The following is a 27973-nucleotide window of genomic DNA, read 5'->3' on the forward strand; positions in this document are numbered from 1 at the left end:
GCTTAGCTGCCCTGTGGCATGTGTGATCTTCCTGGACCAGGGATCGAATCTGCGTCTCTTGCATTGGCAGGTGGAGGGAAGCCCCTATATTTCATGTTTTATACAGATTTCCTGCTCTTTTTCTTTTTACAACTTTCTCATAGTCTTTATTTGACCTCTACAACTTCTTCAAGCTTATTTTTATTTATTTATTTTTTATAATGTTGTGTTGGTGTTTGCTGTACAACAACGCAAATCAGCCATACATCAGCCAAATCACACGTATATTGCTCTCTTTTTTATACCTTTTCCTTACTCTACATTCTGATGAAATGAAGCCCTGTCTCCTTTTTCTGTGAGTTGCCTTCATTACAAGGCCATTCCGAGAGTTGTTTGCTGCTTCATCTTTCTCCAAGGTGTCCCAGGTCACTTCCCAAGGCTTCCCCCTTTAACAGTATTCTTCAGTAATGAGGCCTCTGCCTCGGAAGAAAAGAACAGCTTCCGTAACTCTCATGGTTACACTAAGCTGCCTGTCCTTCTCGACAGTCCCTCATGCCTGCAGCGTGAGAAAGACATGGTCATGAGGGCACCTACTACAATTAGCAATGGCATTTGACTTTCTGATTACCATCTTGTAAAATCTGTTGTCTGTAGAAGGCTTCTGGGAAGAAACCACAAAACCAGAATGACCACCAGAGGGCACCAACACACCTTCAACAATATTTACCTCCAAAAACCCCGGGAAGATTTCTGCTGCAAGGGCAGGGTAGAATGAATCACATAGAATCTGAAAGGAATAGAAAAAGAAAAGAGAAAAAAAAAATTTCATCATATTATGTCTAACTGGAAGACCCGCTTGCCAGGCTTTTATTTATGCATCCAGAACCTCCTTATATATAGGAATAACAGTCACATTATACAATAATAGCCAGACAAGGGATTAGATTGAAAATATTCCAAATGGGGATATGAATAGGTCAGTAGACTTTAAAACAGAATAAACCTCACTTCGAAGCAAGGTAGCTATGGAAACATTACCAAAATCATTCTCTAACTTCATGGCTGCTGTGGTTTCTGCAGCCAGGAAATGCTGTCAAGGGACGACAGAATATTATTTTCTTAGAAATAATACAACATAGAATCCTATATGGAAAGTTGCAAGAAATTAGATTTCAGAGGTAGAGATGTTTCAACAAAAATACCCAACAGCTTTAATTTGGTTTCTGATAACTGGGCTCTGGATTTGCAGTTGTTAAGTTTTTCTCTGTTTCTGTTTTCTGTTGCAGAAAGAAAGGGTGCCTTTGAGAGATTTATTATTTCCATGTCTCTGGATATATTATATACATACAAATATGTGCATAGTTAGCATGGCTGATAGAAGTCACCTGTTCACCTCTGGTGTGACCCATGTGAGGGTAAGTGACCTATATTTAGACCTTAGACAAGGGGTTTACTTTTCTGTAGGGGATGGGCCTGGAGTTATGTGGCTTAAGGTGACAGAGTCCTGCCATTGGCTCTCTGAGACACTACACCAACTATCCATTCCCTTGAGATTCCTAGCAAACTTTAATGAACACATGAAGGCCATTATATGTGTCTGTTCTCTGACCATGTTTAACCCTTTGAGTTTTTTTTTTTCTTCTTCTTCTTTTTTAAATTTAAGTCTTACCTGACACTTTTGTGACCCCATGGACCATAGCTGGTCAGGCTCCTCATCCCACGGGATTTCCCAAGTAAGAATACTGGAGTGGGTTACGATTTCCTTCTCCAGGAGATCTTCTGGGCCCAGGGATCCAAGGATCCAACTCACGGTTCCTTCACTGGCAGGCAGATTCTTCACCACTGAGCCACCAGGGAAGCCCCAGACCATTCTGATCATGTAGTTGGAGGTGTGGGTAAACAAAGTAGGTAGGCACTTCCTTGGTGGTCCAGTGGTTAAGAAAGCACCTGCCAATGCAAGGGACATTGGTTCGATCTCTGCTCTGGGAGGATCCCACATGCCACAGGGTGACTGAGCCTGTGCGCCACGGCTACTGAAGCCCGTGTGCCTAGGGCCTGTGCGCCACAACAAGAGAAGCCACCGCAATGAGAAACCCACACACCACAACCAAAGAGTAGCCCCGCTAGAGAAACAGGGGTTTCTACATGGTCTCTAGCCCAGCTAGAGAAAACCCATGTGTAGCACAGAAGACCAAGCATAGCCAAAAATAAATAAATAAATAAAATTTAAAAAGAAAAAAAAAAAACCCAAAACCAAAGTAGTGAGGGGGTAGATGTTTAGTAAATTAGGAAATGTGGTACCTGCCCTGGAAATCTGGTAAATGTCATGCTGGTAGGTGCCATCTCCTTTTCCCCATTCCTTCCAACTCCTCAAGCCATAGGCCACTACTAAATGCTTTCTTCTGGAGGTTTTGTGTAAATGGAATCATGCGATATATTGTTTTCTTATGATTGGCTTCTTTCACTTAGCATAATATTTTCAAAGTTCATTCACACTGTACCATGTACGAGTACTTCATTTCTTTATATTGCCAAGTAATATTTGATTGTGTGTGGGTGTACCACATTTGATTTATCCATTCATTAGTGGATGGACATTTGGATCATTTCTATTTTTTGCCTATTGTAAGTAATGCTACTATGAACATTCATGTGCACATTTTGTGTGGATAAATAACCTTATCTTTCTTGGATATATACTTAGGAATGGGTTTGCTGGGTTATAGGATAACTCTATGTTTAGCATTTTGAAGAATTGCCAAATTGTTTTCCAAAGTGACTGAAATTTTACATTTAATAAGGGTCCAATTTCTCCATATCCTCACCAACTCTTGTTTTTTGATTAAAGCCATTCTAGTGGGCCTTAAGTGATGGTAGCTCATGTTGTCTTCATTTGTGTTTCCATGATTGCTAATGATGTTGAGCATCTTTTCATGTGCTTATCAGTGATTTGTGTATCTTCTTTGGAGAAATGTCTATTCTGATTCTTCAACCATTTTCAGTTGGGTTATTAGTCTTTTTATTGTTGAGTTGTAAGAGTTCTCCATCGTCTATTTAAAGTCCTTTATCAGAGATACAATTCAAAACCATTTTTTGTCCTGTGTGTATTGTCTTTTCACTGCCCTAATAATGATGCCTTTGGAGAAGGCAATGGCAACCCACTCCAGTACTCTTGCCTGGAAAATCCCATGAATGGAGGAGCCTGGTAGGCTGTAGTCCATGGGGTCTCTAAGGGTCGGGCACGACTTCACTTTCACTTTCACTTTTCACTTTCATGCATTGGAGAAGGAAATGGCAACCCACTCCAGTGTTCTTGCCTGGAGAGTCCCAGGGATGGGGGAGCCTGGTGGGCTGCCGTCTATGGGGTTGCACAGAGTCGGACATGACTGAGGCAACTTAGCAGCAGCACGCAATGATGCCTTTTGAAAAACAAAGTTTTTAAAAAAATTTGATGATGTCCAGTGTAACCTGTTTTCTTTTATTACTTATGCTTTTGGTGTCATATCTAAGAAACCATTGCCTAATTCAACATCATAAAGATTTATTTCTATGTTTTCTTCTAAGAGTCTTCTATTTTAGCTCTTACATTTATGTCTATGATCAATTTGGAGTTAGTTTCATGTATTGTATAAGGAAGGAGTCCAAATTCATTCTTTTCCCTGTGAATATCCAATTGTCACCCACTTAAAATATGGTTGATAAAAAAACTAGAGCAAAAAGAAAACACCTTTTTTTTTTTTCCCTTTGGGAAAGTTTTGAATATTGATGTGATTTAAAGACTCTTGAGAGTCCCTTGGACTGCAAGGAGATCCAACCAGTCCATCCTAAAGAAGATCAGTCCTGGGTGTTCATTGGAAGGACTGATGCTGAGGCTGAAACTCCAATACTTTGGCCACCTCATGCGAAGAACTGACTCATTGGAAAAGACCCTGATGCTGGGAAAGATTGAGGGCAGGAAGAGAAGGAGACGACAAGGATGAGATAGTTGGATGGCATCACCGACTCGATGGACATGGCTCTGGGTGGACTTTGGGAGTTGGTGATGGACAGGGAGGCCTGGCATGCTGTGGCTCATGGGATTGCAAAAAGTCAGATATGACTGAGCAACTGAACTGAACAGTATTATTTTTGTGGATTTGCTCATACCTGATCAAATACACTCATTCTTCCAATAAATATTTTCAGAGCACCTACTTTCTGCTAAAGATGTTTAAGTTGCTAGTGATACAGCAACAAATAGGACAAAGATCTTGCCTACATGTTGCTTATATGATAGTGATGAAGATGGGTATAAACAAAATAAATGAATAAATATATAGTATACTGCAGTAGTGCTAAGAATTATGAAGAAAAAGCAGAGTGAAAGGATGGAGGAGGTGTGGGGACTGTGGAAAGAATGCTATTTTATATTGCATAGGATAGTCAGAGAATGCCTCTCCAGAGTGGTCACATTTGTTCAGTGACCTGAATTACATAAGGAGGTAAGACATGTAAATACCTGGAAGAAGTGTTCCAGGCAAGGGAAGAGAAAATACAATTATCATGGAGTAAGAATATGTGCAGAAGAGCACCGGCTGTGACGGACCTTGCAGAAGTACAGCCAAGAGGAGCTACCCCTCGCCCAAGGTCAGGGGCGGTGGCCGAGAGGAGAAATCCCATGTCCAAGGAGCGGTGGCTCTGCGGGCTCAGGAGGGCTGAGAGGACCTATTCCATGTTCAAGGTCAGGAGGGGCGGCCAGGAGGAGATACCACTCGTCCAAGGTAAGAAGCAGCATCTGCACTTTGCTGGAGCAGCTGTGAAGAGATACCCCACGTCTAAGGTGAGAGAAACCCAATTAAGATGGTAGGTGTTGCAAGAAGGCATCAGAGGGCAGACGCACTGAAAGCATAAACACAGAAATCTAGTCAATCTATTCACACTAGGACCACAGCCTTGTCTAACTCAATGAAACTAAGCCATGCCCTGTGGGGCCACCCAAGACGGGCGGGTCATGGTGGAGAGATCTGACAGAATGTGGTCCACTGGAGAAGGGAATGGCAAACCACTTCAGTATTCTTGCCTTGAGAACCCCATGAACAGTATGAAAAGGCAAAAAGATAGGACACTGAAAGATGAACTCCCTAGGTCAGTAGGTGCCCAATATGCTACTGCAGATCAGTGGAGAAATAACTCCAGAAAGAATGAAGGGAAGGAGCCAAAGCAAAAACAATACCCAGCTGTGGATGTGACTGGTGATAGAAGCAAGGTCTGATGCTGTAAAGAGCAATATTTCATAGGAACCTGGAATGTCAGGTCCATGTATCAAGGCAAATTGGAAGTGGTCAAACAGGAAATGGCAAGAATGAACATTGAAATTCTAGGAATCAGCAAACTAAAATAGACTGAATGGGTGAGTTTAACTCAGATGACCATTATATCTACTACTGTGGGCAGGAATACCTTAGAAGAAATGGAGTAGCCATCATGGTCAACAAAAGAGTCCGAAATGCAGTATTTGGATGCAATCTCAAAAATGAGAGAATGATCTCTGTTCGTTTCCAAGGCAAACCATTCAATATCACAGTAATCCAAGTCTATGCCCCAACCAGTAACACTGAAGAAGCTGAAGTTGAATGGTTCTACGAAGACCTACAAGACCTTTTAGAACTAACATCCAAAAAAGATGTCCTTTTCACTATAGGGGACTGAAATGCAAAAGTAGGAAGTCAAGAAACACCTGGGGTAATAGGCAAATTTGGCCTTGCAATACAGAATGAAGCAGGGCAAAGGCTAATAGAATTTTGCCAAGAGAATGCACTGGTCATAGCAAACACCATCTTCCAACAACACAAGAGAAGACTCTACACATGGGCATCACCAGATGGTCAACACCAAAATCAGATTGATTATATTCTTTGCAGCCAAAGATGGAGAAACTCTATACAGTCAGCAAAAACAAGACTGGGAGCTGACTGTGGCTCAGATCATGAACTTCTTATTGCCAAATTCAGACTTAAATTGAAGAAAGTAGGGAAAACCACTAGACCATTCAGGTATGATCTAAATCAAATCCCTTGTGATTATGCAGTGGAGGTGAGAAATAGATTTAAGGGCGTAGATATGATAGATAGAGTGCCCGATGAACTATGGAATGAGGTTCGTAACATTGTACAGGAAACAGGGATCAGGACCATCTCCATGGAAAAGAAATACAAAAAAGCAAAATGGCTGTCTGGGGAGGCCTTACAAATAGCTGTGAAAAGAAGAGAAGCGAAAAGCAAAGGAGAAAAGGAAAGATATAAGCATTTGAATGCAGAGTTCCAAAGAATAGCAAGGAGATAAGAAAGCTTTGCTATTTTCCTCATTGGAAAAGACTCTGATGCTGGGAGGGATTAGGGGCAGGAGGAGAAGGGAACAACAGAGGATGAGATTGCTGGATGGCATCACTGACTCAATGGGTGTGAGTTTGAGTGAACTTTGGGAGTTGGTAATGGACAGGGGGGTCTGGCGTGCTGCAATTCATGGGTCGCAAAGAGTTGGACACGACTGAGCGACTGAACTGAACTGAACTGAAGAAACCCTTCCTCAGCAATCAATGCAAAGAAATAGAGGATAACAACAGAATGGGATAGACTAGAGATCTCTTCAAGAAAATTAGAGATACCAAAGGAACATTTCATGCAAACATGGGCTCGATAAAGGACAGAAATGGTATGGACCTAACAGAAGCAGAAGATATTAAGAAGAGGCCGCAAGAATACACAGAAGAACTGTACAAAAAAGATCTTCATGACCCAGATAATCACGATGGTGTGACCACTCACCTAGAGCCAGACATCCTGGAATGTGAAGTCAAGTGGGCCTTAGAAAGCATCATTATGAACAAAGCTAGTGGAGGTGATGGAATTCCAGTGGAGCTATTTCAAATCCTGAAAGATGATGCTGTGAAAGTGTTGCACTCAGTATGCCAGCAAATGTGGAAAACTCAGCAGTGGCCACAGGACTAGAAAAGGTCAGTTTTGATTCCAATCCTAAAGAAAGACAATGCCAAAGAATGCTCAAACTACCACAGAATTGCACTCATCTCACACGCTAGTAAAGTAATGCTCAAAATTCTCCAAGCCAGACTTTAGCAATACGTGAACTGTGAACTTCCAGATGTTACAGCTGGTTTTAGTAAAGGCAAAGGAACCAGAGACCAAATTGCCAACATCTGCTGGATCATGGAAAAAGCAAGAGAGTTCCAGAAAAACATCTATTTCTGCTTTATTGACTATGCCAAAGCCTTTGACTGTGTGGATCACAATAAACTGTGGAAAATTCTGAAAGAGATGGGCATACCAGACCACCTGATCTGCCTCTTGAGATACCTGTATGCAGGTCAGGAAGCAGCAGTTAGAACTGGAAGTGGAACAACAGTCTGGTTCCAAATAGGAAAAGGAGTACATCAAGGCTGTATATTGTCACCCTGGTCATTTAACTTATATGCAGAGTACATCATGAGAAACGCTGGGCTGGAAGAAGCACAAGCTGCAATCAAGATTGCCGGGAGAAATATCAATAACCCAAATATGCAGATGACACCACCCTTATGGCAGAAAGTGAAGAAGAACTAAAAAGCCTCTTGATGAAAGTGAAAGAGGAGGGTGAAAAAGTTGGCTTAAAACTCAACATTCAGAAAACAAAAATCATGGCATCTGGTCCCATCACTTCATGGCAAATAGATGGAGAAACAGTGGAAACAGTGTCAGACTTTAATTTTCTGGGCTCCAAAATCACCGCAGACGGTGATTGCAACCATGAAATTAAAAGACATTTACTCCTTGGAAGGAAAGTTATGACCAACCTAGATAGCATATTCAAAAGCAGAGACATTACTTTGCCAACAAAGTTTCGTCTCGTCAAGGCTATGGTTTTTCCAGTGGTCATGTATGGATGTGAGAGTTGGACTGTGAAGAAGGCTGAGCACCGAAGAATTGATGCTTTTGAACTGTGGTGTTGGAGAAGACTCTTGAGAGTCCCTTGGACTGCAAGGAGATCCAACCAGTCCATTCTAAAGGAAATCAGTCCTGGTGGAAGGACTGATGCTAAAGCTGAAACTCCAATACTTTGGCCACCTCATGCGAAGAGTTGACTCATTGGAAAAGACTCTGATGCTGGGAGGGATTGGGGGCAGGAGGAGAAGGGGATGACAGAGGATGAAATGGTTGGCTCATTGGAAAAGACTCTGATGCTGGGAGGGATTGGGGGCAGGAGGAGAAGGGGACGACAGAGGATGAAATGGTTGGATGGCATCACCGACTTGATGGATATGAGTTTGAGTGAACTCCGGGAGTTGGTGATGGACAGGGAGGCCTGGCATGCTGCAATTCATGGGGTCACAAAGAGTCGGACATAACTGAGGGTCTGAACTGAACTGAACTGAAGAATATGCTTGGATTCTTCTAGGACCAGTACAGAAGGCAATGAGGTTAGAGTATGACACATGAGAGGCAGATGGATGGAAAATGATGTTGGAGAGGTGGTCTTGGGGAAAACCAGACTCCCCTAAATTTACTAATATTTTGCCTGGCAATGCATTTTGACCAACTACTTCAATGTGGTATGGGAATTGTAGTCTCTGTCTGGGCAGCTGCTTCCTGTTATGGAGTTTAGAGAGATTTTCATGGGGAGCTGCAGGACTTGAACAAAAATCAGTATCATTCTTTCTCCTCCTGTGAATCTAGTGCTTGCTTCAAAACTTTTAGTAAACAAATTAAAAATAAACAATACAAATAATCATATGAACAAAATTCTAAGACATATATTTCCTTGAAAATAAATAAACATCCAAATAAGTCAAAGGAAAAAGGAATGGAAACTTTGACAATCTTTCTTTGTTTTTCAATGTGATTTCCATTAATAAAACCTTCCTCCTTTTCTTTGTTTAAATTCCATGGTCAGGTCTGCAGCTGTCCATGAAAATCTCTTCCCTATCACTTAGTAATAGGAAATAGCTGCCCAGAAGGGGACTACAATTCCCATACCCTCTTGCAGTAATTGGGGCCATGTGATCAGTTCTTAGCGATGCCATATGAGTGGAAGTGATGTGTAACACTTCCTGCCCTTAAGGGGCAGGTGGAGCTTCTCTATATTCTTTCCCTTTTCATCAGCTGAATGCAGGAGTTGTAGAGAATGATGGGGCTCCAGAGGATGGTGTAGCCACAAATTGGCAGGAGCCCGTGTCCCTGAGTCAGTATGTGATGAAAAGCTTCCTGCTGATTCAGAAACGCTTGCCATGGATTGTTACGTGATTTGAGCTATTACTTTTGTGAATACATTTGCTAAAGCAATTTAGCCTACCATAACTAATATAAATTCAATTTAGACAGAAAGGCAGAAAAATAGACTACTTGAAAAGCCAGACTTAAAGGGGCTAGGGAGAACAATGAGAACAATAACATTGAGAACAGTGTTAGATTGGGATCTGAGAAAGAGGTATCTGGGCCGAGGAGGTTTGGGATTGAATGGATTCCCCTTTCTGGTCATATGCATTGCTATTGCATGTCTAAAGATCTTTCCATTTTGTGCCCTTGGCAGAAGAGGTGAAAGGGTGGGTGTGGGTGGTAGTGGAGGGTAGCAGAGGTAATAGGGTAGGAGATAAGCACTTGAATGTGTCTTCAGGAGTACCTGGACAAGTGGGCTGAGATGGTACCTGATCCTGGGAGGGTCACTGGGCCCTGAGTATGTCTGTCATCTCTGTTTTGCCAGTGTGCTCAGGGCTTCAGACTCCTCACTATACCATAAATGGGAACTTATTGGTTCAATAGCACACTGACTTTTAAAACTAAAGAATAAAGGTTTTTTTTTCTTTAGGCACAGTAAGGAGCATTCAATAATCTTCAAATTTACCTCATCAAAATCAAGCCACAATCAATCAAACAGAACAGTAGTTCATTCTCACACAATTCATGAGTTAGAGCAAAACTCCCATCACCTCACATTAGGACATTAAGATAATTACTTATCTCTTGAGGGCAGGGAGTGAAGTGCTATACCTCATTTCTGATCACATAAACCAACTGTTATGGGAAGAGAGGTCATTTGTAAGAGAGAAATCTGGATTGATGGCACCAGCCACAAAGGTCAAATGGTCACTAGTGAATCTGGGCCCAAACTTAGCTGAGAAAAATAGATGAAGGCACATTAACTTTGGGCAAATGAAATAAGTTAGAGGTTAGGTGAATTTATGGGCTTCCCTGGTGACTCAGCAGTAAAGAAAGTAAAGAATCTGCCTGCCAATGCAGGAGACTTGGGCTTGATCTCTGGGTTGGGAGGATCCCCTGGAGAAGGAAAGGGCAACCCATTCCAATAGTCTTGCTTGGGAAATCCCATGGACAGAGGAGCCTGGTGGGCTACAGTCCATGGGATCGCAAAGAGTTGGACATGACTTATCAACTAAACAACAACAAGAAAGTAAATTTAGGTGAGTGTAGTAAATGGTGACATACAAATTTTGACAAGCATTTGGTAGTTTAAAATGAGACATCTGCCTGTAACTTCACCTGTTTGTACTTGTGTTTTCTATTATTTTTCTTTTTCCCTAGAATTTTTTTGAAGACAAAAATTCAAAACACCTTTTCACTTTTGTCTCAGCTGGACCAAGAGAAGAAAGACATCAACACTTATCAAAATCTAAGTTAAGATTGGTAAGGAGAGCAAACTACCCCCCAGAACAGTTATGGTGACCATAGTCTTCTCTCTTAGAGGAGGGAGGGGGATGGGTTAAGTGAGGACAGGCTTTCTCCCTGGGAGAAGGCTAAGGATGAGATGATTGGTCCTCTTTGCCTCCTTGAGTTTTTCCCTCATGAGATTTTCCCGTGTGTGTGTGTGTGTGTGTGTGGTTGTTAACTTTTATGCAGAAATAATTTAGAACATGTAGTCAAGTTGCAAGAATAAGGGTAGAACACAGGACACCCATGTACTCTTTCCCCATATTCATGTATCTTAACATTTTGCTGGATTTATCGTTTGTAAGTGCTCGTCTGCTGTCTATTTAACACACAAATACACACACATAATTTTTTTCTGAGCAATTTGCAGGAAGATGGTATACCTCATTGCCTTTTATGACGAGATACTTCAGTGTGTATTTCCTAAGACTAAGGAAATGTGCCTCTTAACCACAGCACAATTATTAATTTCACTACATTTAACATTAATACAATATTCTGATCTATCTACGATATTACAATTTTTTCAGTTGACCCAATAATGTCCCTTGTAGCATTTTCTACCCATAGATTGGGTATAGCATTCCCATTAGTTATGTTTTTAGTCTCTCTATCTGAAGCATTTCTATAGCCTTTCTTTGTCTTTGAAAACATTGGCCTTTATGAAGAATTCAATTCTTTTTCGTTTTTAATATATAGAATGTTCTTCACTTTTGGTTTGTCTGATGTTTCTTGATGGTCAGCTTTAGGTTATAATCCTGGCATAATCTTTAGATAGCATCATGTCTGGAGGCACACAAAGTCCATCTGCCTCTCATTGGCGATGCTAATTTTGTTCCCCATCCACTTTCAGGAGACCCTTTAAGACCATGAAGACATTCTATGCCTCATCAACAATTCCCTCCAGATTTAGCAACCATCGATGATTCTTGCTTGGACTGACCTTTGCTCTGGCACTTACAAAATGATGATTTCCCATCTCCAGCCCTCCCCTCATTTACCTGTCAGCCTTTGGCACACCTGTGATTCTGTCAGAAGAGTGCTTTTCTTTACAGAACTCAGAACTGATTCTCATGATGTATAAATTTGAATTCTATTTTCGTATGTAGGAATAGTATGTTTTACCCTTATATCTGACAGCTTACTAAAATAAGATATTAAAGAAAACTCATTTCCATCTTGGTTTAAAAAATATTATGTTCTCTTAAATACAGTTTAGGTAGAATGAGGCTGGAGCATGAGTTGGAGGTCTTTAGCCATTGTTAAACAAGGAAGTAAGAAAACAAACATTTGACTCTCATGGACAGAGGGCTGGTTGAAGAAGGACTTCCTCTTTTTTTTAAGTCTTTATTGGATTTGTTACAATATTGCTTCTGTTTTCTGTTTTGGCTGGGAACCATGTGGGATCTTAGCTTACCAACCAGGGATTGAAACTGCTTTGGAAGGCGTTTTCCACTGGACTACAAGAGAAGTCCTTTTTAAAAGAGGATTTCCTCTTTGTGTTAAATCATCCCCTTTTACTAGGTAAAAAGAAAATATACTCTGTATGTGTGTGTGTATATGGTCACACCATGGGTAGTATGTGGCACGATTCTAATCACTTTCCCTTCCTGGCTGTTGACAAATGGTGTGGATTAGAAGATCAGCCTCTCACAAAAGAAGACAGAGTGATTAGACAGCAAGACTGTTAATTAGAATGTTAGGACCCAGCAGGGCCCCATCTCACTGAGAAGCTGAATGAAGGCAGCTAAGATTGTGAAAAGCAGGAGAGAAACCACGTGAAATATTTATTGGTGCCCAAATCTCTAATATCCGGAGGGAAAAAAAAATGCCAAGTCCCAACCCCAAACAGGACTTAAACTCTTAGGGAAGAGAGTGAATTCTAGCTGAGGTTTTGGGCAAGTACCAAGATTAGATTAAGCAGTGAATGATGGCTGTTAACAGTAACAACGAGGTATATGTATTTCTTTAAACCTTGCTCTAAGTGCTATAATCAATTTTTATCTATAATAATTTGGAATGAATTATCATGCTTTGTTAACTTAATAAAGTATTCTATTTCTATAGAAAAAGCACAGAGGCACAGAAGAGCGTATTAAAGTCTTTCTCCAATGGGAAGCCTTTTGCTCCAATTTATGGTCACGGTCCAAGGCCAGGTCTACCCAGGAGCAGCCAGTTCATATTGGTGTAAGAGGGAAGAGTCCATATGTGCAAACTCCCAAACCCAAACCTTCAAAAGAAGGTGGCAACCAATTTTTTTTTGGAGGAATGAGATGATGAGAGGGTCCATGAAGGTGCCAGGAACCAGGAATCCTGCCCTGCATGGGTGTTTGTGGCTCCACAGTCTGGGAGATGACTTTTGGCATAAGAGTCAATTGAAAAACTGGTGAGGCCTTGAATACAACATGGACGTGGAACAACAGACTGGTTCCAAAGAGGAAAAGGAGGATGTCAAGGCTGTATACTGTCACCCTGCTTATTTAACTTATATGCAGAGTACATCATGAGAAATGCTGGGCTGGATGAAGCACAAGCTGGAATCAAGATTGCCGGTAGAAATATCAATAACCTCAGATATGCAGATGACACCACCCTTATGCAGAAAGTGAAGAAGAACTAAAAAGCCTCTTGATGAAAGTGAAAGAAGAGAGTGAAAAAGTTGGCTTAAAGCTCAACATTCAGAAAACTAAGATCATGGCATCTGGTCTCATCACTTCATGGCAAATAGATGGGGAAACAGGGGAAACAGTGTCAGACTTTATTTTTCGGGGCTCCAAAACCACTGCTGATGGTGATTGCAGCCATGAAATTAAAAGACGCTTACTCCTTGGAAGGAAAGTTATGACCAACCTAGACAGCATATTAAAAAGCAGAGAGATTACTTTGCCAACAAAGGTCCGTCTAGTCAAGGCTATGGTTTTTCCAGTGGTCATGTATGGATGTGAGAGTTGGACTGTGAAGAAGGCTGAGTGCCGAAGAATTGATGCTTTTGAACTGTGGTGTTGGAGAAGACTCTTGAGAGTCCCTTGGACTGCAAGGAGATCCAACCAGTCCATCCTAAAGGAGATCAGTCCTGGGTGTTCATTGGAAAGACTGATGCTAAAGCTGAAACTCCAGTACTTTGGCCACTTGATGTGAAGAGCTGACTCATTGGAAAAGACCCTGATGCTGGGAAAGATTGAGGGCAGGAGGAGAAGGGGACGACAAAGGATGAGATGGTTGGATGGCATCACTGACTCAATGGACATGGGTTTGGGTGGACCCTGGGAGTTGGTGATGGACAGGGAGGCCTGGCGTGCTGTGGTTCATGGGGTTGGAAAGAATCGGACACCACTGAGCAACTGAACTGAACTGAATGCAGCAACTTCTTTTTCTAGATGCCTCTTATCCTCACCGTGAGGCCCATCTCTGCCATTTTCTAAACTCCTTTTGCCATGTTTCTGTTCTTGCTGATGCCACACAGTCTAAACTGCTAAGGATGGGGGGCCTGTTAAAGTATTTCCCTCTGTTAGAAAAAGTAAAGGGACTTCCAGAAGAGATGCCTTGGAAACTGGTGATATACACTGCCAAGGGTGGAGGCAAAAGCCCTTCTTAATTAAAAAGAAAGATGTTTGGAAGCTGGAGAGTAGACTGAAAGCACTGGCCATAGAGCAGTTTTGTGTATTTTATTTTTTTGGTAGTATCTTTTTATAATAGGACATAGTGCTTTACACTTCAAAGCAGTTATTTATTTATTTAGCTGTGTTAGGTCTTAGTTGCAGCACGTGAGGTCTTCTGATGCCGCACACGGACTCTCTCACTGTGGGCTCCAGAGCGCATGGGCTTCAGTAGATGCTGCACGCAGGCTCAGTAGCTGTGGCTCTCAGACTCAGTTGCCCTGCAGCATGTGGGATCTTAGTTCTCTGACCAGGTCTCGAACCCATGTTCTCTGCATTGCAAGGCGGATTCATTACCACTGGGCCACCAGGGAAATCCCACGAAGAAAATTATTTGAATTGCAGCCCACCATTTCCAAGCTTTGTGATCTCTGGTATTAGTTACCTAAACTCTCTAATCATCGGTTTTGCCATTCTTATCATAGAGTTAATAGCACTTACCTCTTGGTGTTGTGAGGAGTAAATTTAATAATTTTTATAAATCTCTTACTACAAAGCTTGAAACACAATGAGCATTAAATAAATGGTGGCCAGTGTTGGGAGCTATTACTGTCAGGCCTAAATTACAGTGCCTGGTATTGAAATGCCTGTGCAATCTGCCTCCAGCTTGCCTACTTATCTTGTTTCCTACCATTCATCTGTTCATTCCTGCTACAGCAGGAATGTTCATCATCAGCCTGAACCAGGCTCTAGCCTGGCCTGGGCCCATTTCATCTCCCTGTTCTCACCTCCTTCTTACTACAACTTCGGGGGAAATGCCCCTGCCTGTGCTTTCATCTCATCCCCTGAGGCTCAATGTTAGTCCCATTTCCTCCCTGAAGCCCTTTATAGCTATTTCTGCTCACTTTAGGCTCTACTCGGCAACCCACTCCAGTACTCTTGCCTGGAAAATCCCATGGACGGAGGAGCCTGGAGGGCTGCAGTCCATGGGGTTGCTGAGGGTCGGACATGACTGAGCGACTTCCCTTTCACTTTTCACTGTCATGCATTGGAGGAGGAAATGGCAGCCCACTCCAGTGTTCTTGCCTGGAGAATCCCAGGGACAGGGGAGCCTGGTGGGCTGCCGTCTCTGGGGTCGCACAGAGTCGGAGACGACTGAAGTGACTTAGCAGTAGGCTCTACTGTTCTCTGAGTCACTATTGTAATTACTGTTTGTGTTGCAGAGTTTAGTGCTGCATTATATAGAGAAGAGTTTTCTGTGATGGTAGAAATACTCTTGAGCTGGGTTGTCCAAAAAAGCAGCCACTACCTTTATGTGACTATTGAGAATTTTAAATGCAGCTGCCAGAGAAGGCGATGGCACCCACTCCAGTGCTCTTGCCTGGAGAATCCCATGGACAGAGGAGCCTGGTGGGCTGCAGTCCTGGTGGGCTGCAGTCCATGGGGTCGCTAGGAGTCAGACACGACTGAGTGACTTCACTTTCACTTTCATGCATTGGAGAAGGAAATGGCAACCCACTCCAGTGTTCTTGCCTAGAGAATCCCAGGGACGGCGGAGCCTGTTGGGCCTCCATCTATGGGGTTGCACAGAGTCAGACACAACTGATGTGACTTAGCAGCAGCAGCAGCAGCAGCAAAGTGATTAAAGTAGTTAATTTTAAATTCGTTTTCATTTTAATTAATTCAACTTTACATTACGATTTTTAAAATTGGAGTATAGTTAATATACACTGTTGTGTCAGTTTCTGCTGTGCAGCAAAGTGAATCAGTCATACATATCTCCACTCTTTTTTAGATTCTTTTCCCATATAGATCATTACAGAGTATTGAGAAGAGGTCTCCGTGAGAAGTAGGTCTTTATTAATTGTCTATTTTAAATACAGCAGTGTGTATGTGTCAATCCCAATCTCCAATGTATCCATCCCACCTTCTCCCCTGTAAGGTAAGTTTGTTTTCTATGCCTCTATTTCTGTTTCATAAGTTCATTTGTGCCGTTTTTTTAGATCCCACATATAAACAGTATCGTATAATTTAACACCCTTTGCAGCAACACGGATGGACCTAAAGGTTGTCATACTGAGTGAAGTAAGTCAGCTTTACATTTGAATGGCCCCTTGGCTCCTTGTGTGGACCATCTCCTCTGACAAAAGCTCTTGTAAGAGGTAGTACTCCTGTGTTCCCATTGGCCTCATAAAGCCAAACCTATCTTCTCTTTCTATGGTAACCCCTTTGCCCATAGAGAAATCAAGGGTGGACTTAGGGAAAAAAGGAAGACATGGGATAGAGGGGCAGTGCTCAATCAGAGGAGGTGGGTGTGAGCTAGATGGAAGTTGGGGTGAATGGGACCTAGTCAGATGCCTCCCATCTGTTCGTGAGTCTTCCTATAGAATTGGCCTCAGTGTCCAGCAGGATTTAGAGGAGCCCTGTTACCCACAGGGCTTACACCCTCACAAGTGAGTGAAGTCTCTCATGGTGGCCCCTGAGTCATGGTGTCCGACCCTTTCAGGGATCCCTGGAGATGGTGCTGTAGCAGCCCAGTTGGCCTAGACCAAGCCTCTGCTTGACTCTTCCTTCCAAACTTGACCTTTCTGAGAGAATCCTCTCCCTGTCCCTCAGCTCTGGTTCCTGATTTCAGACTCTTCAGAGCTGCCCCAGCCTCCTCCCTGTCTGTCTTGAGTCTATTTGTTTATATTTCCCAATAGTTTATGAACTTTTAGAGATCACAGACCTCTTTGAGAAGCCAACTAATGCTATGGACACACTTCTTAGGAAAATGCACATGGCCATATTCATACACAATTTTGCAAATTGTTTTGGGGAGGTCACAGATCCCTTGAAGCCCAGGCTCAAGTCTGAGACCCTTGGCTAGGAACATGTTCTTTAATCTGACTTCAGTGGTTTCATATGCTATTCCTTCCTCTCTCAGCACCAGCTCAGCTCTAACTAATTCTGTACTCATTGGGCAATGTTTTGATGACTGGTTGAGGGCTCTAGTTACCTACTGACAGCAACAGTAACTCTAAATAGCTATGAGAACATTTCAGTTGCTATAAATATCTATCCTTATTGGTAGGTTAATAGATTGGCATTATGGCTTCTAAATCCATTCCCCAGCTTGCAAAAGAGTTTTTAGAGCCTGATATCTGGGTGAAATAATACGATTCATAAAACAGCAGTACTGAGCTACAGTCTCGGGCTGACAGTACACTCTCCCCCCCACCCCCGCCCCCGCTCATCACCTGTAGTTAATTAGAGGTTTGCAGCCCTGGATCTGTCATGTAGTATCATTCATATCCTCAACTGAACTTTGAATGTGCACTTCTCTAACTTGGTTGGGCTTTCTTCTGTTCTCACCTGAGCCTCTGTTTCACAGACCACAAACATTGAGTTAGTGGACATGCTGAGATCATTTCTTGCAGAGCCCATGGAGGGAAGGGGCTGGTCCAAGTTTCCACAGCTGGTTCCACAAGGCAGGGCTAGAACCCAACTGCCTTCTATACCAGCTCAGTCTCTCAATTTCTCTATGCTGTATGAGCAATTTGTTCTGGAACTTTGGCTAAAATGACTTAAGAAGTAGAGTCTGTACCATATGTATAGAGACACCTCATTGCCTGCTTTGGATAGATTCTTGCAAATTTGATAATAGAGTGAATTTCAGTAAGTTATATATCCTATCATGTCTTTCAAAGACTACAGATGTATTCCTTCTGTAAAAGCTTTCAGCCTTGGGTATATACGTGGATACAACTGAGAAAACCATGTGCTTAGAGGGAAAATAATTTTCTGATGAAATATTCAACTAATGTTTGGAATAAACCAACAAATACTAAAGTGTGAGATAACAATCTTTTTGTCTAGACGAAGATATAGCCAGTCTATTTCTTTAAACTTAATATGCATTTTCCTCTACCCACAGGTAAATATTCCTTTTGAAAAGCTTTCTTCTTTCTGAGGGGTTTATCTTGCATGATTACTTTTAATTGTTTATTTAACAGCCTGGATTAGCTTGCTGCAATGTTTGCTCAGCATCTTGTGTAAATTCTTTATCATTAAAAGTCAGTTTTCCTGATGGCGTTATTGAAATTTATTATTTCTATAAGTATGCCTTTCTCTGTAGTGGAGATTCTGTAAGTGGAATAGACAAAGGAAGAAACAATTATTTTGGTTTTTACTAGCCATGGGATAGTCTATTTTACTTCTAATTAGAAAAACTCTGAAAGGTTATATGAGATAACATTACGTTTTGGATGCTTTAGAAAGAAAGTCTGGTGTCAGTTTTCCCTTGGTTACTTGCCATGATTATCTTTGCTGGGGCCAACATGATCAGAATAACTTTCTTTAGCCTGATCCTGTAACCAGTACATTTTGTAATATAGATGCTTTCAGGAGGAAGAACTTGAACAATAATCATTTCAGCCTGCTTCCCGCTAAACTTTTAACTAGAGCAGCTAATAGGAAGCAAACGCTTGGGTTTGAATTTCATCTCCTTTTGTTTTCCCTGCTCACTCTCTGGAAAAGGGGCTAATGAACAGTGAAACCGCTGAGTTTGAGCCGCAGAGGAGAGGACACTCTTTCTGGGGAGGCTGGTGCTGTGTAATCAGCTCCTGAATTGTCGCAAGATGCCCCAGGTTTTTATGAAGGTGTCTGAAATAGCCAGGATCCAGCACTGAGGGGAGTAAGGAGAAGAAAAGATGGGGTTCCAATGGGCACGATGTCTACTCTGTCCTTTGGATTGAAGCTGTACTACTCCCAAAGAAGGCTCCTTAGAGAAAAAAAATGTGAAAGGCAAATACTGGTGTGCAAATTGTAACAAACTTGTTAGTGTTTACAGTACAGATGCTGACACTGTTTAACCTAATAGCAAGCTGTTTTCTAAGCATCTTTCAGAGAGTAATTAAAAGGTTCCTACACACACTGAAACCAATTATAATAAAATTTTATTTGTAGGGAGTGCTCAAGACTTAAGGTAAAAAAAAAAATCAGGATTCATAACCCAACTGAAGATGTCTTCCTGCCACAGGCAACAGGGATGCTGCCGAGAAGAACCCAATTAAAGACCAGAACTTGGTTACGAAGGCGGAGACCTCAAATCAGCTTTTCTTTGACCCAACCCAGTGCTACTTTAATGAGGGAAAGAAAAAGTTCACTCCTGCCACATTATTAAGTAGAAATTGGAAGAAAGAACAGGTTATTCCTTTGGAAAAAAAAGACCGAGGGAATGATGTGAGCCTGCTTGAAGAAGTTGCAGTAGCAGCAGGGTTTGAAAAAAATCAATGTTGAGAGGGTTCTAAGAAGATGCTTTTTTTCTGGAGAAAAAAGCATTCTTTGGGCATAATAAATGGTTTATATTTATATTTGTGGGTTGTTGTCAAACAAAACAAAACGAAACAACACCATCCAGCAGGTTAATCTGCATACCCCAGCTGAATTCCAGGAGAGAAGCATTAGGAGATTCATCTCCTCATTCTGAGACCCTCACTGACTGGCTGTGTGACCTCAGAGAAGTCACTTTCCTGCTCTGAGTCTCAGGATCCTAGGATCTGTAAAGTGAAAGGAACACTTCTGGTTCTAGAAAGCCTCAATCTTGCTATAATAATACTCTGGATTCACAAAATGTCTGCTCCTCTAACCCCTAAATAATTTGGAAAATGCTGTCAGCCCTTAACACCGCTCTATAATCCACAGGCATTAGTTTCTTTATTGCAGTTGGAGTTATGGAGAGTCAGTGAAGTTATGTGGCAGGCACAAGGTGACCTTGTCATTTTTCAGAGGAGGATAAAGAACTGTACTCCTGACTTCAGCCCAGAACTTAAGCCGTTCAGGCCAGAATTGTATGGAAAATGATAAAGATTCTGATGGAATTTGATGTATGGTGCTGTCCTTAATTAACTACATCGAATCAACTCAGTCCTATGAGTCTTCCCATTTTTTCCTCAGGCCTCTGTCCTTTTTGTTCTCTGACCAGAGCTCATCAACAGCAGCTATAGCTAAAGATACCAGGATGCCAGTGATGTCGTCTTTTTACATAGTCTTTGCTACACCTGTGGGGTGAGGGATGTGACCTGAGCACCTGCATGTGTGGGAACAGCTAATATATCACCAACTTCCTTCCAGGATGTTCTGACATTCATTCTCCACTTTCGCAGCCAGTTCTGTCTTCAGTGTCTACTGGAAGAGATGTCCTGGGCTGAAAATTTGGGGCCCTTTGCAAGGATGTATCTTTGGCTGGCAGCTCTCACCCATGTTTCTTGGCCCCATCAGTCAGCATGCTCCAGCTCCCTGCCACAGTCCCTGCTCCTGTCTCTGGGAGCTCCTGGGGGGATGTCAGCTATGACTGGCACATGGGCATATGATACTTTCACCCTCTCTCCAGCGAGAGAGACTCATAGGATGCTGACAATCGTCGCTGCTGCTCAAGGGCCTGGTGTAAGTCCCTGGGCCTAGAACTGAGGCTGTTTGAGTGTGTCATCTCTGGTTGTGGCCTGTTATGCTTGAACCAAACTTTTGTACTTCCTTGCTGTCTTTTCTCAAGATAGGACTTCTTTATTTTTGTCATCCTTAATTATAGTTTACATTAGTGTTTATATTGATTGTTTTCATATTGTTTTTATTGGAGTATAGTTGAGTTATAATATTGTGTTTTAGTTTCAGCTGTGCAGCAAAAAGTATATCAGTTATATATATACAGTGTGTATATATCCACTCTCTTTTAGATTCGTTTCCCATATAGGCCATTACAGAGTATTGAGTCCCAGAGTTCCCTGTGCTATATATTAGGTCCTTATTTTATATATATAGTAGTGTGCATATGTCAATCCCAAGTTCCCAATTTATTCCTACCCCCTTACCCTCTGGTAACCATATATTTGTTTTTTTCTATGTCTGTGACTGTACTTCTGTTTTGTAAATAAATTCATTTGTACTCTTAAAAAATCATTTATTCATTTATGTATTTTTGGCCGTGCTAGGTCTTCATTGCTGCATTGGCTTTTCTCTAGTTCCAGAGAGTGGGGGCTGCTCTCTAGCTGTGGTGCAAGGACGTCTCACTGTGGTGATTCTCTTATTGTGGAGCATGGGCTCTAGGGCACGTGGGCTTCAGTAGTTACAGCTCCTGGACTCTACAGCACAGGCTCAATAGTGGTGGTGCATGGGCTTAGCCTGCTTCTGGGCATGTGAGGTCCTTCCAGATCAGGGATTGAACCAGTGTCCTCCGTACTGGCAGGCGAACTCTTCACGACCGAGCCACCAGGGAAGCCCTGTATCCTTTTCTTTTTGATTCCTCACCTAAATGATATCATATGGTACTTGTCTATCTGACTTATAACTCAGTTTGACAATCTTTAGAACAAGACTCACTTTGGAGGGTCCTTAGTTTCTTCACATGAAGAGACTCATCATGTCTGATTCTTCAGGCTCAAGCTGAAGTGCTCACCTCCTTGGATTCTAAAGGTAGTCAAAGCTGCCCTTGGGCGCTTGATATCTTGGTCCATGATGTTAAAAGACAGAAGGAAGAGCCCTCAGTTAGCTTGCTTCTTCCTCTGGTGGGAGGTCTCATACTAGGGGATAGGAGGAGAGAATAGTATTTGGTGCTCCAGTTCAGTATTCCTGAAGCCCTCTCAGCATGCATCCCAGGCTCCCTTTGACCAAAGTAAAAGGTGGAGAACTTGCTTCTGTAATGACCGTCTCTTCTTTCTCTGCTTCTTCAAGTCTTCAATGCCTGTCACTGGAAGTGTGATGTGTCCTTAAGCTCCACCTGCTTGCTAGGAATCTCCATGGGGCTGTCTGTCTTGGCCTGACCCTCATAGATTGGGCCTTGTGCTGTGAGCCCCTCCTCTTTCTTTCCTCCCCATCTATCCAAGGTGCCACTCCATCAAGAGCTGATCTTTTCTAAAAATGATAAGCTGAGGTGTTGCGTAAGGATCATGACTTTGCCCTGCCTCTTTCAGCTGGCTGTTCCTGATGGAATGTGATTAGATCTGAGAGCTGATACCCACTTTTTGGGTTTTGGGACAAAAGACCAAAAGCCTTGCCATGAACGTGATGACGAGAGGTCACCTGAGAGTGGATGGGGACTGCCTGTGAGACAGTCCGCACGTGTGGCCCTTCACTCACCTCTTTACCATCCTTCAAGATTGTTATAAGTAAAACTTATGACTGTCTAGACCCGGAGCATGTGGTCTCTCTGAAAGGCACTTCTACCTGTTACTGTTTAAGATAATGCGTGTTGCCTGTCTGTTAGAGTAAGGAAGGCTGACAGAAGAGAGAAAGTCTGGGGCTTCAATCATTAGGCAACAGAGGAGTTGGAGGTGGATATAAGAGAATTAAAATGGTGACCAATGGAAGCCATGGAGGAAGAGAAGTGAGTGAGGATACAGAGAGAAGAGGGCATTGGAAATATTTGATCCATTATTTCAGGGAGATCTTGGTTATTAACACAGAGGTTAAAGGAGGAATAGGGTAAATAGGTGGAGGGAAATGTACTGAGTAGGATGGAACGGACATTCTCCTTGGAGGAGTCAAGGTGAAGGTCATTGTTAGATTTAAGGACAAGGGCAACGGGACTGCTCTGGATGTTCTGGAATACTCACACTCCCAGCAGTCCATGCTGAGCAGATGGGCGGAAGGATGACTGAAAGAATGAATGAACACTGCCAGTATACTCCCTGAGCCTACAAAAACTTGCTGGGTGAGTCAGAGTTATTAATATAAATAGTTACGGTGGCAACAATATGTCCCAGTGACGGTCCTATTTTAAAAATTAACTTTAAAAGCTATTTTAAAATGTTGTTCTAAATCCTACGTGCATTCTCTTTTGCATTCTTTTGAGGACTCGAGTCTGTTATTTACAGTGTTTATTACTTTTAAGCATATGGGTGTACATATGAAGTCTGTCCACTTTTTTCCAGAACTAGTAAACAGACTGAGAACAGGACCAATATAATCATATTCATTCTGCCATTGACCTTGTGCAGGCTTTCCAAGGTCAGGAATGGTAGTTGGATTTTTGTCAGAATTGACTTGTTTTCAGCAGGAGCTGGGTCTCCCGCCTACTAACATTTGTAATCTTTCCTTACTATCTAGCCTGCTGTAAAATTACTAGTACAGTTTCCCCAGGCAATGACTTTGTGATTTTCTACTCTTTTATTGATCAATAAACAGTTTTAAACCAAAAGCCCCACAGTGAGAATAGAAACTTATTTGGTACTTGTAACTACCTGCCTTGGAGAAGAAAGAGGGATTGGAGAGATAAGAGCCTTAGGCTCCTGCGGTCTTCTTGATGCCAACACCAATAGATAAAACTAGAAAAATACAGCCATGGGTTAACAAAACAACAATTGACTACACTATGCTAAATAACCCATTGTTTTGCATGGAATTAACCCATTGTTTCCTTGTCCCATGGTTATATGTATCACTTTCTGTAAACTTCAAGGAGGCAGGCTTTGGTTTTTCACTTGTGCCAAAAACAGTGTCTAACTCAGAGTTCGTATTTAGGAAAAAATAATGGAGCTATTGGAATTGAGAATAAGAGGGTGGATTTATGTCTCTGGTATACTGAGATTGGTTTCCAGTAATTTCCTTGCATAAATCTGATCTCTCCAGCTAGATTTAAGGAGAGACCCTAGGCCCTGTCTGTTTTTCGCTTCCTATGGGAGCAAATTTAGTATGACCATAGAAATACCTCTAGGTAGTAATGACTGTGTTTCCAATGGTTATGGCTTCCCATCAACCTATTTGTTTTCGTTTGGCTTTGTTTTTGGGTAAATAGAATTTTGAAAATAAGTCTAGTAAATAAGGTATCATTTTCTTTTAAAGTAAAACCAAATCAATAACCAGCTAAGGATAACAGAAAATTTGTGATTTGAATTGAAAACTGTTCACGTGGGTGCATTTTGAAGGATGACAGAGTTTTCTTCTCACATTTGTTGATGTCGTTTGTTTTATCCAAGGAGAATTTGAAGATAGGATGAAGTGAAAGTGTATTGTTTTCTGGAGCAATGTTGAGTCATTTGCTTTTCTGATAAGAAATGTTGAAAAACTGTTGACTTTTGGTTTTCTTGTTTTCCATGGGGACATCACTGGCAAATACCTGTTGTCTGTGTAATGCTTAGAATTCAGAAATGGAAAATTCAGTGATAACACGGCAGGGTATCAAGAAACAGGGAAGGATAAAAGAGCTTTTATAAATTCATCAAAAAGTAAGAACATTCTTTCCACAAATATTCCTTGAATAAAACACGTGTTTTAATTCACCCAACATGGAATCCGGATACTGGACCTGGAAGGGCCTTGTATGTCAGTCGCTCGGTTGTGTCTGACTCTTTGCAACCCCATGGACTGTAGCCTGCAAGTTCCTCTGTCATGAAATTCTGCAGGCAAGAATACTGAGGTGAGTTGCCATTTCCTTCTCCAGTGGATCTTCCTGACCCAGGGACTGAACCTGGATCTCCCTTATTGAAGGCAGATGCTTTACTGTCTGAGCTACTAGGGAAGCCCACTAGGGAAGCTACTAGGGAAGGGCCTTGGGAGCCTTTATTTCAGTCTGCTCATTCACATGAAAGGGAATGGATTCAGAGCAGCTCAGGGCTGTTTGAAGTCACATAGTGAGTCAGTGGCAGAGCCTCCCACTCTGGGGCTTCCCTGGTGGGTCAGTCGGTAAAGAATCTGCCTGCAATGCAGGAGACCCAGGTTCCATCTCTGGGTAGGGAAGATCCCCTGGAGAAGGGGATGGCTACCTGCTCCAGTGTTCTTGCCTGGAAAATTCCATGGACAGAGTAGCCTGGCAGGCTACAGTCCGTAGGGTCGCTAAATAGTCGAACATGACTGAGCAACTAACACTTTTCCTCTCACTTTACTCCTATTCTGGCCCCCAGCCATGGGTTATAAAGAGTGATTGCCACCCTTGATGGCCCTCTACCGTGGCACCCGCAGAAACAAATCTGTGCTCCGGTTACAGATGGATGCTCAAGTGGCCTTTGCCTGTCTGTTTTCTCCAGGTGGCCTCCTCAGGTTGCTGGGTACCTTGGGGCCCAAGGGTCCCTTTCCAGGGCATGGACAGGAATCCTGGGGATGGAACGAGGAGTGAAGTTTATTGTTTTGAGATCCTCAACCCACTTCTCCGCACCCAGAAGTTGTCTCACGCCCATGGGCTCCGTGTGTCACGGCTGCAGCCTAGCAGACCTAGTAGCCTTGAGGCAGAAGGCCTTTCACTCAGCCAACTGATGAAAACTCTGTCCTTTTCAAAATGTCCCAGAAAGCCAAAATAACTCATATATCCCACGCAACTGTAGAGCAGATTTATGTCCCTTTAAGAACACATGTGGTGTAAAAAGATGAAGGGAGAGAGGGCCTAAAGTTTTACATATGGCACCAAGGTAATCCTAGCCGAGTTGGCTCCTCTCCGGAGCCCGCCTGCAGGGTATAATTAGAATGGAGATAGCCATCCCAACAGATCTATACTTGAGCAAGTCGTGGCTGTGACAAAATTGGAACCAAGGCTAAATTTATCAATAACAGGGTTTAAAAAAAGGAAAAGAAGACAAATGAATTTGAAATTTCTCCTTGTTTATTTTAATGTGCAGAACATTTTCTAGCTGATTTATGCCACAGCTTCAGTGTATTTTTCATTTTTTATTTATTTTGCAGTTAATTGGATTTCCAGGCTTTGCAGCCAGTCACTGCAATTGATCCCTGAAAAGATGGATTTATTGCTTAGACAGGCAGAATTCTGACAATCTTCAGAGGCTGGAAAATGAAAGAAAACAGCCCATATATAGAATATTGTGGGTCACCATTGGGTCAGATCAGGGAAATATGTTACAGCTGGCAGGTTTATGCCAGAACTTCAATACAAGTAATCTTCTTGAATGGGCAGCTCCAGGATCCAGTGGAATATTTTGTAGGATATTGTCAGTGATCCATGCTTAGGAGGAAATGTAGCTTAAGATGGAGACACCAAAGTAGATGTCAGATCCTGGATAGGTTGGATCTATGGTTGCAGAATTTTTGATAACTAAACTGGACACAGCTCACACGTTTGATGGCTCCATAAGGAAGAGGACCTTATTTTTCCTGTTGGATGACTTTGTTGAAATGACATAATGGGTCAAGAGGCAGAACCAATATGGAACTCACGCCTTTAACTACTCTTCCAGAAGTTTCTGGAAATTTGTCAGCTGATAAGCAGCAGAATGTTGCCCTTCGTTCTGTAAAAGTCTGACATCCATTTAACCATTCCTCTAGCCATGCATCCATTTATCCATATAATAATATTTTTTATTGAGCTCCTACTATATACTAAATCCTTTGCTTGATGCTAAGCATAGAAAATGAATATTTAAAAAATATAGTCTCTACCTTCGCAGAGATTGTAATCTACTGGGCAAGTGCTAATTACAAATTTGCTGAGAATTAGAGAAATTCAGGAAGCTGCATGTTCATATTACAAGTGGACCTACCCTGATCTGGGGGTTGGGGAAGACTTTCATGAGAAGATGCTGTGAGCTGAGACCTGAAGGACTGAGTAGACAATGGTCAGATCATATGTAAAATAGAACTCTCACCCATAATCTGCAGCAATCGGCCCCCAAAACTAAATTGTTATCTATAGTAACCAGCCTGGGCTGCCGGCCTGTTGTCTATATAAGTCAGATGTGTAGGAAGTCAAAACAGTCTCTGTAGCAACCAGCCCAGGAGGCCAAACAATAACTCCTGTAACAATTGGTTCTAAACAGCCAGGACTTGATTAATAACTGACAGCTTCCCTAATTTTTGTTCTTACTTCCAACTTAGTTCACCAAAGAAAGCCAGATCTGTACCCCTAACCAGTCACGTAGAATGTCCTGCTCCTAGTTTTCCCACCTACAGCTTTCCTCTGCCTACAATCCCCGATCAGGGCCCACATGAAACCTTCCCTTTCTCTGCTATAAAGCAGTCTTCCTCCTCTGCCTGCCTGTGAGGTGCTGCCCAAACTCAAGCAGGAGGGGCTGACTTTCTTGCTGTACCAAGTTCTGGATACATAGCCTTTGCTTGTTCTCACTTGGCTGGGTTTTGTTTTTCCCACAGAGCTGAAGAATGAGCATATGTGGGCCAGACAGTGGTGGGAAAAGACTGTTTCAGAAGATGGAACAGCACATGCAAAGACTTTAAGAAGGTAAGAAAGACTAAGGCACACCCTTCAAACTGGAGTCGAACATGACTGAAACATGGAGGGTGAGGGCAAGACTGTCATGAGATACGGCAGGGCATAGGGTTTTGGGGAGAAGGGTTGGGGTCCTGCAGGGCTTTTTGAGTTGTGTTGATGATTTTGGCCTTTATCCTAACCAGAGCTTCACTTATGGCCGATGTCTTGGCAGTTTTCTCCTTAACTAGCGTTTCTGCTCTGACCGGTCTCCAGCTGCTGTCTGCTGCTCTTCGTGTGAGCCACTTACATCCTGTTGTTGTAGTGAGGGCCTCCTGTTGTTTTAGTGAGGCAGACACACAGGCAAAGGTGACTTGCTGTGTGAGTCCTGCTGTATGCCAGGACCAGCTTCCCTGTCCTTCTGGGCAATGATGAGGTGAGCCCTGACTTGCCCTCTCTAATCCTGAGTCCAGCCGAGCCTAGGGGAAAGGGTCAGTGTAGCAGAGATTGGGACTTATTCCCGTATCTGTTCTCACCTTCTACGGTGATAGAACACGCTGTCAACTAGATGAGAGATATTTCCCAGT

At 42.4% G+C, this 27973-nt stretch overlaps 1 long non-coding RNA gene across 1 annotated transcript; it reads left to right on the plus strand.

Annotated features, from left to right (window-relative positions):
• Positions 1–1149: 1149 nt before the first annotated feature.
• Positions 1150–27414, plus strand: LOC113894910. The gene is made up of 3 exons (XR_003511706.1): positions 1150–1394; positions 10545–10646; positions 27332–27414. It is a non-coding gene; the product is annotated as an uncharacterized LOC113894910 (long non-coding RNA).
• The last annotated feature ends 559 nt before the right edge of the window (positions 27415–27973 follow it).

Source organism: Bos indicus x Bos taurus, chromosome 1 (genome assembly GCF_003369695.1).
Source record: "Bos indicus x Bos taurus breed Angus x Brahman F1 hybrid chromosome 1, Bos_hybrid_MaternalHap_v2.0, whole genome shotgun sequence".
Lineage (NCBI taxonomy): Eukaryota > Metazoa > Chordata > Mammalia > Artiodactyla > Bovidae > Bos > Bos indicus x Bos taurus.